The sequence below is a fragment of the Nuphar pumila genome, chromosome 14 (assembly GCF_984573655.1).
Source record: "Nuphar pumila chromosome 14, dmNupPumi1.hap1.1, whole genome shotgun sequence".
NCBI classification, from domain to species: Eukaryota; Viridiplantae; Streptophyta; class Magnoliopsida; order Nymphaeales; family Nymphaeaceae; genus Nuphar; species Nuphar pumila.
The window spans coordinates 54454114-54474749 of record NC_143262.1 but is presented as its reverse complement, the minus strand read 5'-3'; the positions used below and the strand labels follow the sequence as shown (position 1 = coordinate 54474749).

Genomic DNA, 20636 nt, shown 5'->3' with positions numbered 1-20636 from the left:
TTAGACCTACTATTCCTTCTCTTGATTTGGAATTGAGGCATGATATGTGTTAAATTCTGTTGGGGTTATCGTTCTGGCGAATTCAATATAAATATAATGTGCATTGAGGGGTGACCGGCCCAGCCGACCCAATCGGCTGGGTGCTGTGCATCTTTTGAACCAGGCCATAGCAGGCCCAGCTGACCCAGTTAGCTGGGAGCTGGCCTCTAACTCGATTGAAAAAAAAAAAAAGGGGAACCCTGGCCATGTCCCAGGCTGGGGCAAGACAGTATGAACGACACTAGTTCCTCGTTGCTTGGTGTGTGATTCACACTTTGTTTTCATTTTAGAGCACCAAGGGGGCTTTAAAACGTATATACTGAATATAGGTTTAATATGAAAAACATTTAATCTGCACATTTGAACTTTGTACTACCTGTTTATGAAATTACTCAATGGGTATGGGTTGGAAACTCTTAATGCAAAGGTATGACCATCTGGGACCTCCTCAGGTATAGTATTAGGTTCACCAATTTGAGTAATCATTAGAGGTATATTTTGATAAAATAAATATCGGTTAGTGATAATTGCCCACACTATTATGTTATGATCAATTTGTGTTAATCGAACAGTCTTTTAATGTTAACAGCATGCCTCTATATAGTTGTGTCAATGGAATACCTTGGTGTATGCTGACCAGTTAAAGGAATTGTATACCCTGTTACATTCTGATTATCATACCCCATTTTTCTAGCATACCCTGTTATCCTCTGCAGTGGAACAATATTGCAATAGTAGGGCCTGCTTTCGCCATACTGACTTTTATTGCACCATTATGAAATTTTTTCATAGCTTTGATTTTCTTGAAACAGTAGGAATTGACTTCACTTGATTTAAATAACATTGACTATTGGATTTTGTATTAGGTTACACCAGATCGTTTACTTTTCCTTATGAATGAGTGATATAGTTTCTCTTGGATGTCTTGTAATGTCACATTGTGATGTGCCAAATCGGAGGACAGCATTATTAGGTACACATAGCCGACCTCCACTCTTTTGAACAGTTCCCCATTCATATTCGGTAAACTGGGCACAACTGTTATCATTGGAGAATGGGTTCATTAGTATTTACTGTTAGGCAATATATGAATAAAATGAAGCATGACTAACTAGTATACTTTTTAGTAATTAGTAATGGGTCAGTTGTGTATAACAGTGCTCATGTTACACTGTTTAGGGAGAATGGATACATGAAACTGAAATTGTACATATGGAATGGATCTTGCTTGTATGTCCCTAGATGAACATTATATTTTTGGCTAAGATCCATGTGTTATTTAAAAGCTTGTGTATTGGATTGAGAGAAAACACTTGCCGTGAAGGTTATGCTTTCACTAACTGTTATGGTTTTATTATGTGATGCTCCGATGGCCAAATTGGACCATCAGCGGCCTGGAGTGCCGTGGGTTGGTTTTCTTTTAGTTATGTTTCTAAATACATCACTTGACACATTACTACACTGCTCTAGTGGTGGTTACGGGCTGGAGTCCCGAATGGGTCCCCTCAAGGGAGGATGCGGGGTTTTCACCTTACTTTTGCATAGGGTGTTGCAAACTTAAAGAAATTGACTTAATTAAAAATATAATGAATAAGAACAGTGTAAATTTACTTTCTGGGATATCTCATCTGGAGTATGAGAATCTTGGATATCCGGTCTTGGGGAGACTGTAAGGATACAAAAACTCCGTGTGCGTTGTTGCCCCTGAACCCGATATTGAGGTTCTTCTCCTGGCCACGGTTTTAGGGAGAACCCGCCACTTTACCCGGGAGTGGTGTGTTAGTCACAGCTGTGAGTTTATGGTACCAAGGAAGTGGCACTTGTGGGCGTGGGGTGTCCCTTGTGTCCCCGACATTAGATGTGGAGGTCTAATGTTCCGATGGATGGTGTTGTTTCCTGATATCGGTCGAGGGCTAAGTTGGAACCCAGTAATAAAATACAAATTGTGTGTTAAGCTACCCTGGGAACCTACTTGACCTCGGGGTTTGTACCCGTTTGGTGTATCCGCGGGCCACGGTAATTAAAAAGAGGAACCTAAAGATATGTGCATCTAATAGGGCATGCATGTGGAAAGATGAAACTTAAATGAAAGATAACAGAAGAAATCATGCATTGCACATAATCATGCATTTTTCTGTTATGCATTAGATCATGCATGATTGAATCATTCTTGATATCATGACATCATTTGGTGGTAGCATATGATTTACTTTGTGAAATCATGCTGAAAGGTTTGATCATTTAGTTATCAATATATGACACTGTTTACTGTTCTTGACTAGTGAGTAAATACAAATATTGATAGTTATGGATATTTAGATGTTGCAAATTTTACTTAAGCACTCACTCGAATCACTGCATGAAATCTTATCCATGTTCTTTCTCTCACCTGGTTTCTTTAGAAGTAGCTGTGCTCAGAATTTTGGTTCTGACACCCTACTTTGTTGGTTTTTCACAGGAAATGGTGAACAGTGAAGTTGGACATGCATCTGGGATGGATGAGTTATACTTGGGCTTGTCAGCTTCAGTAGAGGACTTAGTGGCTCTATCTTTTGCCTTTTAGTTCTTTTAATTTCTGAAATTGTAACTTTACTTTCTGTTGAATCAAACACTTTATTTGGAGATTAATTCTTAAATCATAAATAAAGGTATTGGTTAGTTTATGGATGATAATTGCAAGTTCTTTTGTGGTTTGTGGCTGTCCAGTTGGAATTGGAACTGTGAGGACCCCGGGTCTCTGGGAAGTTTTCCGCAACTCAAAAAAAAAAAAAAAAAATCCGCATTTTTCAAAAGTAGGAGTTGGGGTCGTTACAACCTCACTTCAGTCTTCAACACATTCTCTGCTAATACATACTTGCTGCACCCACTATTGCAAGATTAGCACTTGTCGTTTTCACATTACCACCCTGCTTCACCAGCCACCTCCTCGACATATTACCCAACACTACCTGTGTTCAACACTATATCACTTATTTCTCCACAGTAGCACACCTTCACTTAATCACCTATCATACAACATTTATCACTCTCATCATTTCTCAACAACCCATTTACTGCCACCTTGTTGTTATCATTTCCACAACATGCATTTACCTTCCTCACCATACCCCTTTCTGTCATATATCACAGCACAACACCTAATGCTTTTCACTTGCTGTTGTCACCCCCCGTGTAAACCGACCTCATTAGCTCCTACACAAGCATCACAACACCATCACTCTCTAGCACATGCACTTACCACCTGCAGTGCACTCACTACACTCATAACACCCATTTACCCCCATCACCTGCACCATTAGATTCTTCACTAATTGCTCACAATAATATTTATTTTCCAGTAACAGCAACATGTAGCTTAAGTATAGTCGAAATTTAGATTGTCTCATCTTTTCATAACATCTCCCACACACGGCTACAACATTACCTGCTTTAGCCCACCGACTGCCACCTTTCACCCATTGCATTGTTACTGCCACTGCCCAGCAGCAATCACCTTCATTCACCCTCATTGCTGCACTTGTAGTCACTTTCACTCACTATCTCCCACACTGCTATATCCTTCACTCAACAACACTGCTGAAGTATTTACACCATCACTTGAGTATCATCTTCACTACACAGCTAGGTCACCCATGCACTCCCCACCTCCAAAACACAATGCACCTTACTAACACCATTATACATATATGTATCTCACCTGCTGCATATATATTGTTGTAATCACTAAACCCTTGCATTCAGCATCCTCACCAAATGACTCACTTGCTGTCCAACATCAACAAGTGTCTATGGGTTGTACATCATCTGCCACATTACAGCTTATCCATTGAAGTCATCATGGGTTGCAGAATCGGTTCCCCCAACATCTTCCTTGCACATACCTTGCATAAAAGGCTCACTCCATTCATTAATTTCCTGCACTTGTATGGCCATTTTAATGGCTTCCATCCCATCCGCTTCACCCTACCCATATATTGTAATCCATCTATATACACATACCATCATATATGCCCTCTCAGGTAGATTTTCATTAGTTTAGGGATTAGCATGTATATATCTTCAATAGTAAAGCATATTTTCTCACTAGTTTAGCATATTATATATATTCCCATTTGGTTCTTAGACACATGCATGTTGGCTTTCAATATGACATTCATTCTCTATATTGCTTGTATTAACTCATCTTTTGCAGGAAGCGTCTGAAAAATGTCATTTTCTTCCTTAGCTTATAATACGTTTATGACCATAGTCAAGAATGTATTATATCTTCAATCTTATTTCAATTCACTTAAAGAATGAAATATGCTTTTCAATATCCAATTTTTAAAAATTCTTTTAATTCATTCATCATTTAGGATAGAATTGCATCATTCTTTCAAATTATTTCAAGTTATCTCCAAAATCCAAGTGATTTTGAGATAAATTTTCAAATGTCTTTCTTATTTCTTAAATTAATCTTCAATTCTTATTTGTAAATTCCAATTCACTTTTCTATTTCATCTTATTTTCAAAAATTCAAACTTCAATATCCTAATTTCAAAGTTCAATTTAAACTTTGGAATTCTGAGATTCATTTCCAAGATTTCTCAAATCCACTTCCATTTTCAAAATCAAATTAGGATTTCCAAGATCCATTTTTAAATCTCATTTGAGTTTCTAAGATCCAGATCCATCTTTTAATCTCATCTGGATTTCCAAAATCCAAATTCATCTTCAAGTCCCATCCAGATTTCCAAAATCCAGATCCAACTCTACTTTTGAATCCCATTTGGAATTCTCTAATCCAATTCCATCTTGGATTCCAGATTTCAAATCCAATTCAATCTTGGATTCTAGATTTCAAATCTGATTCCATCTTGAATTCCAGATTTCAAATCCAAATTCCATCTTGAATTCCAGATTTTTCCAAATCCAATCCTAGATTCAATTCTATTCCTAAACTCCATTTGGATTTCTCAAATCCAATTCTATCTTGAATTCCAGATTTCAAAACAAATTCCATCTTGGATTCAGATTTTCAAATCTAGTTCCATTTTCTAATTTGATTTCTAATTACAAACTCAATTCAATTTTCAAATCTCATATGGATTTCAAGATTCCAATTTCAAATTTCTATTTTTCAAAACCACTTTCTAATCTATTTCCATAAGTCTAAATTCAATTTCCAAGTCAAAAATTCCTATTCTGAATTCAAAACACAAGACCAAAGACCCCTTTCAAAATTGATTCTTAAAAATCGATCCAAATTCAAAGTTCATCTTGACTTTGAAATTTCATTCTTACTTCAAAATTCTAAATTCCAATTCTCCTTTTCTCTTCATCCAAGATTTATTTTCCAAACTCTGATTTTTTCAAGACTTAGAACTTCAAAGTCTTTTCTTCCAGATCCATTTTTCAAAGTTCTAAGTTAGATTCAAAATCTAACTTCTTCAAACCAATTTTCACCCTTTAAATCATTTCTTCAAGTATCTTCAAATGTATTTCAACATCACTTGGAAAAATCAAAGTTCTAAAGTTATTCTTCTTAAAAGCATATATCTCTGCATTTGCATTGCACGAGCATGATTTCTTGTGCATTTTTTAAAACTTAGAATAAATTTTTAGATAATATTTTAGGCAAAGCAAAAGGCATAAGTTTGATCCTTGGTTCGATTACCTCTGGTAAAGGTGCCAGGAACGGTCGAACCTCATACCGATGAGCAAATCCCGTCTTTCCATTTTTTCTTGCAAATATTTCAAAAATGGAGGTGAGTAATTTCAAAAATATTTTCAAATAAAGGTCGAGTGAGACCTTGCAAAAAGTTTCTTCTCCTTTCTTTCTTTCTTTTCTTTCTTCTTTCTTTCTTTTATCCCCTTCAAAAAGGGAATAGAGGTTAGAAAGGAAAAGAGGAACGAGAGGAAATTTTTTGCAATGATCACAAGAGTGGCAACCGAGATGGGACTCGTCTTCGTCTGGTCAAATTTGTGCCTTTGCTTTGCTTTGATATTGTCTAAATCTTTATTTTACAAATGCCAGTTTCATTTTCATGCAAACCTTAGGAGCCTAGACTCTGTCCCAGCTGATATTAGCACACATAGGATTTAAGTATGGTTTGGTAGGACCATATTGAGGAGATTTATTCATGCTCACATAGACTTAGGTCTGAAATACAACTCTCCTCAATTTAGGGATTGAATGCAAACAATGTATGCAAGTGTATGCTTCTTGTGATTTTCAAAATCTATCTCTTTAGGACTTTGCATTAGAGCTATCTGGTTTATTGCATGTTGAACATGTTTTCAAAAACATCTCTACCTATATTGTCCCGGTCTTCATGTTGCTGGGCTGTCTCACTGAATCATAGTCCAGGAGAGAGCCTCACAACTGGACCACTTATTTGGGTTAACACCCCCCTATCACGTACTTAAGGGTCACAGTCCAAAGTATATCGGTAGGTGCTCAAGGATATTGGAAAGCCATTACCTTAGAACTAGAGAAATATTTCTATGCCACGTACTTCGAGCTTCGGCTTGAGTATATCGGCATACCATGATTGAAATTAGATGATTTGAACCATAGAGTTAGGATTAAGGTCCTACAAGCTATTTCAAATATTACATCTAGAGTTATCTTCTAAGGAGTGTTGTTCTGTGCATCATTGTTTGTATAGTTTGACTTCTTTTGTAGATATTATTTTATAAATTCTTATTTACTTCACCTTTTTCAAAACCCTGGATGTTTATTTCAAAATTTTCTTTATTTTCTCAAAATCCAGGATTATGTATTTCTCATTCTTTATTCTTTCATAATTTTCTTAAACCCTAGACATTCTTTTAAGACTTTTTCTCAAAATCTAGGTATACTTTTCTCTTTCCATGTTTCTTCAGAGTTATTTTTGAAGTCTTATTCTATTTTTTAAAGTCCAGGTGTATTTTTCTTTTTCTCTTTTAATTTTCTCAATTCCTTTGATCCTACCTGCAATTTTTCAAATATTCAAGGTCTTGTCATCCATTTTCAAATATGTCTTCCAAATTCTATTTTCTCATCTATCAAGAGATCTCTTCTCAAATCTTTTAATATCTCCTTCATCGTCCCCCTTTTTCCAAAAAAAGTCTTCAAGTCTAAACCCTTCCTTTATTCTACAGAAAACATCAGGCATCCCATCATGATTCAAACAAGGGCAGGAAGGAGAGCAGCTCGTCAGCACAATGACAGTGAAGTAAAGGAAGTGAATTCTCCCAGATTGTCCTGAGGACATGACTCAGAAGAAGATGATATTGATCTAGCAATGTACAAAATATTTCAGAAGATGATGGCAAAAATGATGTCCGAACAGGCTGGGGCAGGTCCGAAGAAAACAACCTCTAAGAACAAGATTAAGAGAAATCTAGTAAAAAGGTATGTCAGGGTCAACAAGAAGAGAATCCAGCAGGACAACACCTTTGAGGGTACAAAATCGGTAGAAGAGGATTCCAAAGAAGAGCAGTTTGTATTTGTCCCAAGACATCTGCGACAGTCCAAGAAGGTGTCAAAAGAGCCAGAGTCAGTAAATAAGCCTAGAGATAGGGTCCCAACAGAAGATCCAATCCAAGCATTGACGAAGATAATCAAGGACCTACAAATCTGAGACAAGGGAAAGAAAGCATATACCAGGCAAGACTTCTACCTCAACTTGGATGGGGATAGTAGCTTGGAAGATCTCCCCAGAAAATTTATTAAATTTGATGGGTCCGGCAATCCAAAGGCCCATCTCGCAATGTTTTCTGCAGAGTGTGCCAGATTCAGTGAAGACAATCGTGCTTTTTTCTTGTGCTTCCCTCGCAGCTTAGAAGGCATAGCAGCAAAGTGGTATGCGGAGCACATCAACCCCGTTGAGCTGCAAGATTTTGACAAGGTTGTTAATCTGTTTGTGGAGCAATTCATGTTCAACACTAAGGCATTGCCAACCCTCAATCACTTATATAATTTGAAGCAAGAGGACAAAAAAAAGGCCAGAGAATTCATTCGAAGGTGGAGAGATACCTGCAATAAATGAGAACCCCCATCTCAGAGAAGCACACACACCAGATTATCCTGAACAATTTCTCTCAACCTCTCAGGAGCCTTATTTCTACCTACCCGTCAAAATCATTCATCGAACTTATTGAACAAGCTGAGTGGCTCGAGATGAGAATGGACAATGGAATGTATAAGGGCATCACCCTCATCAAGAGCAGTCAAGATTCCAAAAAGAAGGCAAATTTTACCTTCTCAGCCAACTAAAGATGGCAAGAATAAACAAGCAGGCCAGCGAGATGAACTCTTCAAGCAGAATGACATGCCGGTTCTGTAATGCCCTAAATATTTAGGTTTAAAATTTTGGAATAATTTTTTTTAAACAACAACGAAAAAGCTTTATTAAATCCTTAGCCAAATTATTTGGGTAGGTTACAAGTAATAGCACAAACTGAAGGCATTAAGTAAAATAAATTCTTGCATTGAAATACTAAAAGTTATCAATTACAACTTAATGATTTATTACAAGTCAAAAATATTCAGGACATCCGAAGAAGATATGGTCACATGGCACTGTCAGCAGCGACGACAACAATTGCTCACCATTCTGTTTCCTGAAAAATATTAATCTAGAAGGGGTCAGACTACCCCGTCTGAGTAAGAAGCATAATATCCATATGAATGTGCACAGTGTCATGTGTACAAGTATATGTGCAACATGTTTAGATAGAACTAATAACCTTCTAAACAATTGATGAATGTACAGTTCACTAAAGTCCAGTATTTCATGTTATATTCCATAAACATGTAAGCACGATACATCATATGCATGAACCACATTTAGGTTATCCTGTATTCTGCATTTAAAAAAATACATGTCTGAGCTATGCATCACACGAGTGAACCACAATCATACTCTAACCATAGAAACCTCAAGTATTATGCGCACACTTGAAAACTGTTAGAAATGTACTAACTTTAAGTTTCTCTTGTTACTTACCATGTGGGTACACACAAGTATTCAACATCGTAGCGGATCGAGACCACACAGAGGTCTATTATTTTATAACCCGTGTGACTAGCCATACAGATATCCAAAGAGGACGGTTCACGACCGAAAGAGTACTCCCCAATGACTAGAACTAGAATTAGGATGCACCTTGTACTTCTGCAGAAGACTTGGATCTACTACCTAGGACATATTGGTAGTCCTGACCCCCCTAACTCTGAGGACTGGGGATCGGGTGAGACGCCTCGCTTTCATAAAACAAAAATTATCCCACGGAGCTTGTACCATCTACCCTCTCTAAGGTAGACTATGGGTCTGATAACATACACCGTCTTTCAGGTGTACCCAGAGCCTTAGAAAACCAGTAACATATACCGTTGTCAGGTATACCCAGTATCCCAGGAAACTAGTAACATATACCATCTTTCAGGTATACCCAAAATCCCTTAGTTATTTTACTTATGCATAATTTTCATTCTTGTTGGTTTGGGTCCAGTAACATACACCATCTTTCAGGTGTACTTAGAACCCTAAGAAGCCAGTAACATATACCGCCTTTTAGGTATACCCAGAATCCCAATATAAACTGGTAACATATACCGTCTTTCAGGTATACCCAAAATCTAGAGTTTTCATTTATGTCATCATGTATTAATTTAACTTTTGTTTTTGGTGCTAGGGTATACATATTGTACCCCACTGGTTGTGCCGCAACATGGCATAACCCAACTTTAACAATTCATAAGTGCACGTATGGCACTATCAGTTTTATGCGAAGCTGTAAGCTTGATTTTTAAGCTTTCACATGATCATGGCATAAAAATGTCTTTTATTATGCAAACTTTTACAGAACACATATAGATCAACTAGCACGTAAACATGTCATAACATGAAATCATGATTCAATTATATGCAGTTCACATAGCAACATAGGTGCCTATATGGCATCACAAGGATTTGACATGCTCAATTTTAATTTGTACCATCATACCTTTGTAGTTTTTCTTTTATTGGTGCCATTATGACAAGAATATGTATTTAACCACAGACAATTCATGTATCGAAACCTTCAGATGACAATTACATATGTAAACCATGTTTAACATGAATATGTCATTGATATCTCATTCATATGCTATATTCATTGACGAATAACTCTCTTTTCACAAGCATTAAATAAATTCATCATGCTATTTAAACATGTGCACTAAACTGAGCCTTTGCCCTAACCAATGTATGTGCGCATCAGTGCATTTTCAACCTATGCTGAATAAGGGCATAATAGTGAATTTCAAATGTAACATACATTTTATTGTAGGGAAAATAGTACACTTGGCATTGCACAACTCAAGAATGAGATAACAATCATTTCAGGAACCAACAGTGCAAAACTGCAACTTTTGCAAAAATGTGTATGCGTACACTATGATGGCCAAAACCATTCAAATATATATATATATATATATATATATATATATATACACACACACACTTTATGGGGCTCGTTAGCTATTTATTTACTTATTGCACCTAAGCAAGTTCAACGGTTATGTACACTGGAAGAACTTCTGTTGTAGAGGGGATTATGCTAGCCCCCAGTCTGTCGCCATAATGCAGTGTACACCAATTTCACTCAGGTGGTGACAAGTATAAGTGGACCGTCCAAGTGCAGGTAAGCACTCAAACAATTCTTCGCAAACACATGCTTATATTTTTCCTAACTCTTTTATTATCTGTCAAGTCATTTTGACAACTCGTATGCATATAGCATACCATATGTTTATGTGATTTCTCCATTGCGATTTTATAGACCCCTTTGGTCCATTACCGAAACCTAAATACTACCAACTCATTCAATGAAACCAAGAACTTGTTTTTGTACTTAGTTGCCCTCCTTTTATTTTCATTTTCTATATTTCTTTTGTCTACTCATGACACATCAATAAGGCAGCGTACCCTATTGGTAACTCGAGTTCGACGAGATGACTCAAGTCGACATATCCTGTTGGATGCAGCACTAAGGTGCAACAACAATTACCACTGCCCAACGCATCAAGACGACAACACCGGGCTGTTGTGGTTTATCAGTCAGGTGGGTCATCTGGCCTAGTCGACCTACTAAGGCAAGGGTGCTGGCCATCAAGGTGCTTACAACACAACAATGACCCTGATAGAGTGTTGTGTGCCCTACCAAGTACATGATGTTTGATATACAGGGTCGACCGAACAATGTCTTAGGTTAAGCCAAATGTTTTACGACAACAGAGGACATCGGCTAGGAACTAGTTGCCCAAAGTTTGTCCCAGATTTTCAATGCGGTAGTATAAACCAAGTTTTTAAAAACTTTTTAATTCGAGAGGCGAACTAGGCTATAGCAACACCCAACCTAACTAACCTTTAAATTTATATTTTTAGGGTAAGTTCTGCTGCGGCAGACCTAGCTGGTCTGGTCTGCAGTGCCCAACCAAGTTGACTAGCAAAGGTTGCGCGCTAGCAGTTTACAACACTGAGCCCGTATAGGGGTCGACAAATCCTGGTTGGTCGAGCCAAGCCGACCGGACAGGTCTGACCTAACATACCACAATCTGACCAATAATTAAAAGTGAGCTGGGATCAAACAATCCCCAACCCGTTTCCATACTCACCCATGCATATCATAGACACAACCTTTTTTTTTTTCCTGAATATGTAAATTAACACAAGGTAGGAACTAATACATGAACATGAAATGCCATAATTTAATTCAAATTTAACTTTATGGATACCTAAGTTTTGTTTGAACTTAAATAGGAGAAATAAAAATACGTCAGTGCAAGTCTTGAGTATATGTTTCTATGATCAAACATGTATACCACATAATTAGTTAGATCATGTAAAAGAATGCTCATAACTAATTTGATCACATACAAAGCTCGAATCATATTTTTTTTTATATTTTAAACCATGACAAAAAAAATACAGTTAGATCACATAGAAGCTAAATGCTCATAAACTATAAAACAACAACAACAATAATCTAATCTTTTCAATGCATGCTTATATGTATATCCTCTCCAATTCAATTATATGTATCTCATATCAGTCCTATCTAGATTAATGTAGAGACATACATATATGGTGACACCGTGTATGGTCTAAAGCCCAAACCACCTTGGATAACTTGTTCTTCTCTTTTATTTTAGCCTATATGAAATAATAGCATGATCTGGCTCCATGTTGAGTATACGATCAGTCTCATCATCTCATCTAGTCGGTACATAGTCAGGCATGTTGGTTTAGTGTATACATGCAATAGTCATATGCACTTATGAAGAATGATGACGCTACATCAGCCATGGCAAAGACCAAGGCTAAATATACGTAATTTCATACATATGTACAGATCGAGTGCAGCATACACATGCACCATGGCATCATGTGCCACTTACCTCGTGAGAGCGTGAACCCGATGGCAATAGCCGCTTTTCTCTGGTGAACATCCGTTCTTTTTGCACTAACTTCTCGTCTGAAGCAATGGTGGAAGGCGTAATGTTGTTGATCCTCACATTTAGGCTGAGAGAGAGTGGGCGTAGGAAAGACAAGGACATGAGAGGAAGAAGCAATAATTCCAGAGAAAGGGAAGAGGGCGATTTCCCAAAAGAAATCGAATTTGTAACCCCTCTTGATTTTCCATTTTTTTCTTTGTTTGTAACTCTCTCCTAAATGCCATTTACTAGCCCCCATTTGACGCCCGGTCTTCACCTTCCCATGTACCTCCTTCCACCTTCCTCATTAAGAGACGTGGGAAAGGGTCTTTCCCAACGTTTCTCCCCTTTCTCATGTCCAACTATTTATTAAAAATAACCCTAATTAATTTTGGTTGGGCTTCCCATTTGGGAAAATGCCCAACCCACCTTGGTTGCCTCTTTTTTTTTCATTTACATAATAGCACCACCAAAAACGTGTGCCTTTATGAGGAAAATTTTCATGCTCTTTAATTTTTTTAAGTTTTCAAGTTTCAAAACTCCTATTAAGTTTCTGTATTTGTGATTTTCGGTTATCCCCTTCATTAAAACGTGTGGTCCTCCATTTAAATACAAATTTATGATAGATACAAAGAATTTACAAAAAAAAATATTATTATACATATTTTTTTTGTAATAATAGTCTTCATTGTTGACGCACAGGGGGATTTGAACTAGAGTCTCCTTCCTAAGAGGTAACGAGACCCTCCAGTGCGCCATAATGTGCTTCATTGCATTACCTTGCAACATTAATATATTTAATCTTGCTGTGACAGAATGACTTTAATAAAAAAATGTTTTCTTTAGCAAAAATGTTCTGGCGCCCAAGGGATTTGAGCCTGAGTTCTCCTCCCTGAGAGTACATCCTCCTGGCCACTGAACCAACTCCTCTTTAGTTGCTCCTTCTTGCAACTAAAATTCTTTTATCTTCTTATGAAAATCTGTCCAAGTCCCTATCATGTACATTTTCATAGGATTTTTTTTCGTTGATGGGGGTTATGAACCAAGGTTGTAGTTTCACTCAACCGTGCGTCCCACCACAACACCACAACCCCACTTGTTGCAATATTGACCTTGTTTAATTCCTTTATATATGAATTGATTTTTGACGAATCTCAAATATGATTTGGATAATTATATTTTAGATCTTCTAAACCTTCTAACTAGATTTTTTGATCTTGATCGAAATTTGACCATATTTGGATCCATTAAGATCCAATAGAATTTCAATTGGGTTTCGGATCCATCCAAGATCCGAGTCCATACATCATATTCAAATCCAAACACTGGATCCATTTGATCCAGTTTGGATACAAGATCCATTTGGATCAACTCTATATCACTTTACTGTTTCTATTTTAAAGAATTATAATATTTATTTATTTTGATAATTATGAAAATTTTGAGGATATTATAGGTTCTATCCAAGCAAAAGGACAAGGTAAAACATGACGGTTGGGGTTATGACCACCAATTCACTGCTCTAGAACAGTCCCTCGAGCAGGTCCTTGAATATATGTTGAGCAAAGGGATGGTTAAACTTTCGAGAGTTGTTGATCCTCCGGTCACCCTGGGAAAATGAAAAGACAAATTCTGCAAATTCCACTGAGATTTGGGGCATGACACAGAGCACTGCTTTGTTCTCAAGAACATCATCCGGGACTGTATCGATAAAAATCTTATGATAGAGGGCGAAGAAGAAGAACAACCAGTTGTCCTCGCCAAGCCTTTCCCAAACTACTCAAAGAACTGATGATGCCAAAGTTTTTCTGCTTTTCTCATTTTCTTTTACCAGTCATCTTATAGGGGCAAGTCAACCCCAGTCTTTTGTGATCTTTTGGTCACGTACTTGTAAATATTCAGTTTTTGTTATCAGTTTTGCTTATCAATGAAATGTCAATTTTCTTCATATCTTTGGTGATTCAATTTTTCTTTCTTTTGCCATACTGGGGCATCTTTTATTGTTGAAATTATATTTGCATTTCAAAAATCTTTTTTGCTATCAACTTCTATTAAATTCCTACTCTTTTCAGGATAAGGGACAATCCTGACAACATTCACGAGAGAAATAAGATTACCTATAAGGGTTTATCCAAAAATCGTGAAACTTTAAAAAATTTTGCAAAATCTCCATCATGATCACCGAGAGCTTCTTAAATCGGTGGTCTTTTTCAAGTTCATGAGTTTAATGTTTTTGTCCAATCTTTCTCAAGTCAACCCTCGTGTTGATCCTTCTTCCAAATCAACCCTTGTGTTGATCCCTCTTCCAAATCAGCCATCGTGTTGATCCTTCTTCCAAATCAACCCTCATGTTGATCCTTCTTCCAAATCAACCTTCATGTTGATCCTTCTTCCAAAATCAACCCTCATGTTGATCCTTCTTCCAAATCCACCCTTGTGTTGATCCTTCTTACAAAATAAACCATCATGTTGATCCTTCTTCCAAATCAACCCTCGTGTTGATCCTTCTTCCAAAATCAACTCTCGTGTTGATCCCTCTTCCAAATCAACCCTCGTGTTGATCATTCTTCCAAATTAACCCTCATGTTGATCCTTCTTCAAAATCAACCCTCGTGTTAACCCTTTTTCAAAATCAACCCTCGTGTTGGTCCTTCAAAGTCCACCCTTGTATTGATTATTCTTCAAAATCAACCTTTCAGTTGATCCATTTTTCTAAAAATGAATTTTCTTAAGTTTTTCAAAATTTCACTTTAAAAATTCTACATACAAGATCAAGCGAAACCTTTTGCCAATAATTCTTTATCAATTTCAAATAATTTTTTATCAAAATTCCTCATTCTCACTCAGGTTAAGGGATAAACCTGAAACCTCATCCTTTGAGGTAGTCCCCGTTCAGGATAAGGGGTTAATCCTGAAAATCTGGCCACATACCATTAACTATGATGGTCTTCTTCATTGCAAGTTAAATAATTCAGTCCCCAAACTGGTCATTCTCAAAACTCTCGATCCTAGATCCGGTCCTTGCGGTGGCAAATTTTCAAAATTCAATCTTCTGATTAAAGATTTCTTTTAAAAACCTGAGTTTTGACTCGGATTCCCTTCTCTTTTTCAAAAACCCAACTCTCAGGTTGATCCATCTTCCTTTTTAAATATCTGAGTTCCGACTCAGACTCTTCTCTCTTTTTCAAAAACCCAACTCTCTGGTTGGTCCATCTTTCTTTTTAAATATCCGAGTTCCAACTCAGACTCTTCACTTTGAAAAAAAAAACCCAACTCTTAGGTCAGTTCATCTTTCTTTTTAAATATCCGAGTTCCAACTCAGACTCTTTTCTTTTTCAAAAACCTAACCCTCAGTTTGGTCCATCTTTCTTTTTAAGTATCTGAGTTCCGACTTGGACTCTGTTCTTTTTCAAAAACCCAACTGCCAGGTTAAACCTTCTTCCAAAATCCAGCGTTCCGGCTGATCCCTTCCAAATTTCAAGCTTCAGGTTTATTCTCTTCAAAATTCCTTCTTTTTTCCTTCAGGTTAAGGGATAAACCTGAGCTTCCCATTCAGAATATGGGATAATCCTGAAATCATTTATAGAGGCAGCGCAGTCTTCTATAATGGTCCTTCCAAATCCAGTCTAACACTGGTCCTTCACCAAATTCAATTCTCACGTTGGTCCTTCCAAATCCAGTCTAACACTGGTCCTTCACCAAATCCAATTCTCACGATGGTCCTTTCAAATCCAGTCTAACACTGGTTTTTCAAATTCTAGTTTTTACACTGGTCCTTCAAATTCCAATTTCTCAAATTGGTCCTTTAAAATTCCAGTTTTTACACTGGTCCTTCAAATTCCAATTTTTACACTGGCCCTTCAAATTCCAATTTCTCAAATTGGTCCTTTAAAATTCCAGTTTTTACACTGGTCCTTCGAATTCCAGTTTTTACACTGGTCCTTCAAATTCTAATTTCTCAAATTGGTCCTTCAAAATTCCAGTTTTTATACTGGTCCTTCAAATTCCATTTTTTACACTGGTCTTTCAAATTCCAGTTTTTACACTGGTCCTTCAAAAATCCAATTTCTCAAATTGGTCCTTTCAAAAACCCAGCTTTACACTAGTCTTTCAAATTCCAGTTTTTATACTGGTCTTTCAAATTCCAATTTCTCAAATTAGTCCTTCAAAATTCCAGTTTTTACATTGGTCCTTCAAATTCTAATTTCTCAAAATGGTCCCTCAAAATTCCAATTTTTCAAAATTGGTCCTTCCAAACCCAGTTCAACATTGGTCCTTTACCAAAATCCTTCCCAAACTCCAGTTTAATACTGGTCCTTTACCAAAATCCTTCCCAAACTCCAGTTTAACGTTGGTCCTTTACCAAATTCCTTTATCAAAATTCTTCACCAAACCCAATTTCCAATTGGTCCCGTAAAATCCAGTTTTACTGATTGATATTGCCAAAATCAAAATGTTCAACCCGAGGTCCTGTCAAAATCTATATTGAGTGATTATTTCACAAAAGATTTTTGAAAACTTTTCCAATCTGCTAGAAACATTTTTTGATTCCAATATTTTACTGCACAAAAGAATTACCTCAAATTACCTCTAGTATTCTTTTCAAAAGGGTGAAGCTTTTTGCGAAAAAGGATAAAATTTAAATCTTTTCTCTGTTAATCAACCAAAAGGATGTAAGAAATGTCTTTGGTATGATTAGCGAAAAAAATATTCAATGATGTTGAAAAGCCAGAAGCGAATCAATATTGATCATAGCTATGATGCATGATTAAAGAAGACTTTCTGGCAATCAGGCAGTAGAAATATCTTGAGTGATAAAAAGAATCCACTCAGTCCATATCTCCTCATTCATTTAATCTGCAATTAAATATCTGCAAAAGGAATCTCTCAATCATCGTCAAGTTGAAGACTGGTGGATGAGTTAGATCCCCGGGGCCAAAGAAGATTTGGATCATCTCCGAGATGAAGGAGTTTGTGATGGATCCTTCCAGGGAAAGTTCAGATCACCGTCAAGTTGAAGGTGAATGCGATAAACCTCCCGACAAACCCTAAAAGATATTTGATTTCTGCTATCATCAAGAGAATTCCAACCAAAGAGACAATACCTTCAGTATAATTCCTGAGACAAAGAAGGATCGGAGCATCTTCAAGTTGAAGGAGTTTATGACGTACCCTTCCCAGAAAAAAGAAAAGTTAGGACATCTCCAAAATGAAGGATGATGTGATAAACTTCTCGCCAAAACCCAAGAAAGCTCGATGTCTCAAAAGAGTGCCAAAAGATCATCATGAGAAACCCCCCATATATAAACTGCCAAAATTGCCAGAAATCATCTTTTCTTATGCAAAATCCTTTCATCAATATCTTTTCACTGCTTGATTTTATGAAATTAAGAGTATTTCTTCTCTATTCATATCAAGGAAATAGATATCTTCCTTGAAGAAACTCAACAACATAAAAATTTGAATCTGACTCTGGAATCCGGAAAGTTAACCTCATTTTGAAGGAAGTACTCTAGGGGAAGAGGGAATATCTTTTGCACATACATGCACATCTTTCAAGCATTTGAATAAACTACAATTTCATCTTATTGGCAAAATTTTTTTGTTATCCAAAAATGAAATCAATGCTTAATATCTATTTTGAGGCGACATAGCATTTTTTGCATTTTCAAAGAGAGTTGCCTCATTCTGGTGAGGTATTTCTCCCAGTCCCATTATGGTTTTTTCTCATCAAGAAATCCATGTTTTGTATATCCATTCGAGTTAGGATTGTCTGAACCTCATCTCACGAGGTATTTTTTAAAAATGTCCCATCCAGGTTAAGGGCTAAACCAAAGCCTTTTGCAAAAAGTTTATTTTTTCTCAGCCATGAGACTTCTTCAAAAAACTCTCCTTTTTCATAATTTTGAGATCTTCATCCGAAAGTCCCATCACAATTTCTTCATTGCCTTTTTTTATCCAATCATTTCATTCTTAAGAATTTTCATCTCTTTCCAAACCATTCAGGATAAGGTGCTAAATCTGAGAATAATGTTTTACAAAACAATTCTTTCACACCCAGTTCAGACCTTCTGACTGGGGCATTTTTATAAAATCTGGTGTGTTTTCTTTGCCACTAAGCTCGACTTTCAACCGGCTTAGCAGCAAAGGGGGGCATTTGTGAACACCCCAAATTTTCCAAAAAAAATCCAAAAATTCCCCTTTTGCCCCTGACCCCATCCTCTAAATAAATCAGGTCAATTTCTAATCAAAATTCCATTTATTTCTCAGATTCATTGGAATCCGGATTCAAATTTTATATCTGACCCAATTTCAGATCCAAATCGGATATCTGGATCCAATTCTGATCCCAGATCTTCTATCTTTCAAAAAATCAAAAAAATCAATTCCTTGAATTTTCTCGGAGGTTTTTATCTGGATCCAATCTCAATTCAATATTCAAAGTCAATATTTTCTCAAAATCTTAGATCTAAATCCAATTTGGGGTTCATTTTCTAAAATAAATCATATATTTTATAAAAAACCTTATTTCAGAAAAACTTACAATTTCAAAATGATTATTTTATAAAAATCTTTCAAAAAACCTCATTTTGAATCCTTATTTTAAATCTTTGTCTCGTCCTCGTATTTTCTTAATTTTCTCTTTTTAGAAAATACATATATATATATATATATATATATATATATATATATATATAAGAAAAGGATTTCTTTAGAAGATAGCCTTAAACCCTCTTTTTGAAAAAAACTTGTAAAATACAACCACCATTTTAAAATTTTTGAAAAATTTGAGGGATCATTTTCGAAAGGAGCCTAACGGCTTTCTGTTATAAAACAGAGCCGAAGGCTCCCTTCATCCTCATTGCTTCTTCACCCCACCATCTTCTTCTTCTTCTCGATGAGCCCATTCTTTTCCCCTTTCCTCTTCTTCATTTCTCTCTCTCTCTCTCTGGTCCTCCTCTCCATCATATGAAGGAAGTTGATTGACCACCCCCTGCAGTTACAGGTAAGTAATCGTTCCTCTTTTCTTTTGATTTTCTGCAAAGTTCCCTTTCTCTTTATCTCATTTTTCCTTTGGTTACTCAGATTTTATTCTCTTTGGTTTTCTCTTCTTTCTCCTCTTATAAAGCATCAATGGTGGGATCAACCTGCATATAGAAGAATCAATCCACCTACTGCTACATCAACAAAGGAACATACGATTCCAACATCTTTTTTTCTTATTTTCTTCTTCTTCCCTCTGCAAGTCGCTTTTGAATTTCGTTTGATTTTTTTTTTTTGCATATTCCTTATGATTTGCTATTTAGTTTTGCATCAACGTCTTTTACTTTGCATTAATATTTCTGTTGTTCGATTAATATTCTATCACATTTCGATTATATGATGGATCTCTGGTTGCCTTCTAATCGTCATGTTCACTAGTTTTTCATTCATGTTTGCCGTTATATTCTTGTTCACGAATTTCCATTCTCATTTATATTTGATTGATTTCCTAGTTCCCTGTTTTTCTTTCCCTGTCTTTTGTCTTTGTTCCTGATTGCTATTCATTTCCTTCTTGTTATATTTCCTGAATTTTTAGTTTATATCAGTCTATATAGTAAATATATATCTCATCCATCTTCTACCTCCCTTCCCCATTTCATCGACTATTAATTTATGCTTTAATACTTTGTAAAGTTTGTCATGGCTTATACTCGTTGTATATCATTACATTTTTGGGATCCAGTGGCTTGATCACACCATATAAGTATCTTGGTGGTGTGCATCCGAGTTCTGAGATTCCCAACATCATCAATGACATCAAATGTTAAGGACCCATTGCATCAGTTGATGGGGTAAACCTCTGCAATTGCCTTACATATTAGTAATTGGTGATGTCTTGCAATGGCATCACCGAATCACCTGGATATTCCTGTCCCATCTATGTCCCGTTTCACTTCAATTTCTCCTTTTCATTTTGATTTCTTGTTTATATCCAATTTTCTACTCTATTCTGATGATCCGTTTTCATTTTCTGCTATTCTCTTTATTATTTTCTGTTTTCAGTTTAATTGCTTGTCGTATGTGATTTCCTATTCGTCGTATCAATTTCCTACGTTTATTCTAAATTCTGATTTGTGTTTCATTTCCTGTTTCACGTTGTTCATTA

General features: G+C 36.4%; 1 protein-coding gene across 1 annotated transcript in view; it reads right to left on the bottom strand.

Annotated features, from left to right (window-relative positions):
* The window catches only part of LOC149816838 (ABC transporter B family member 11-like), an 80048-nt gene that overhangs the window by 53537 nt on the left and 5875 nt on the right, over positions 1 to 20636 (bottom strand). The gene's annotated exons all lie outside the window — the stretch shown is intronic.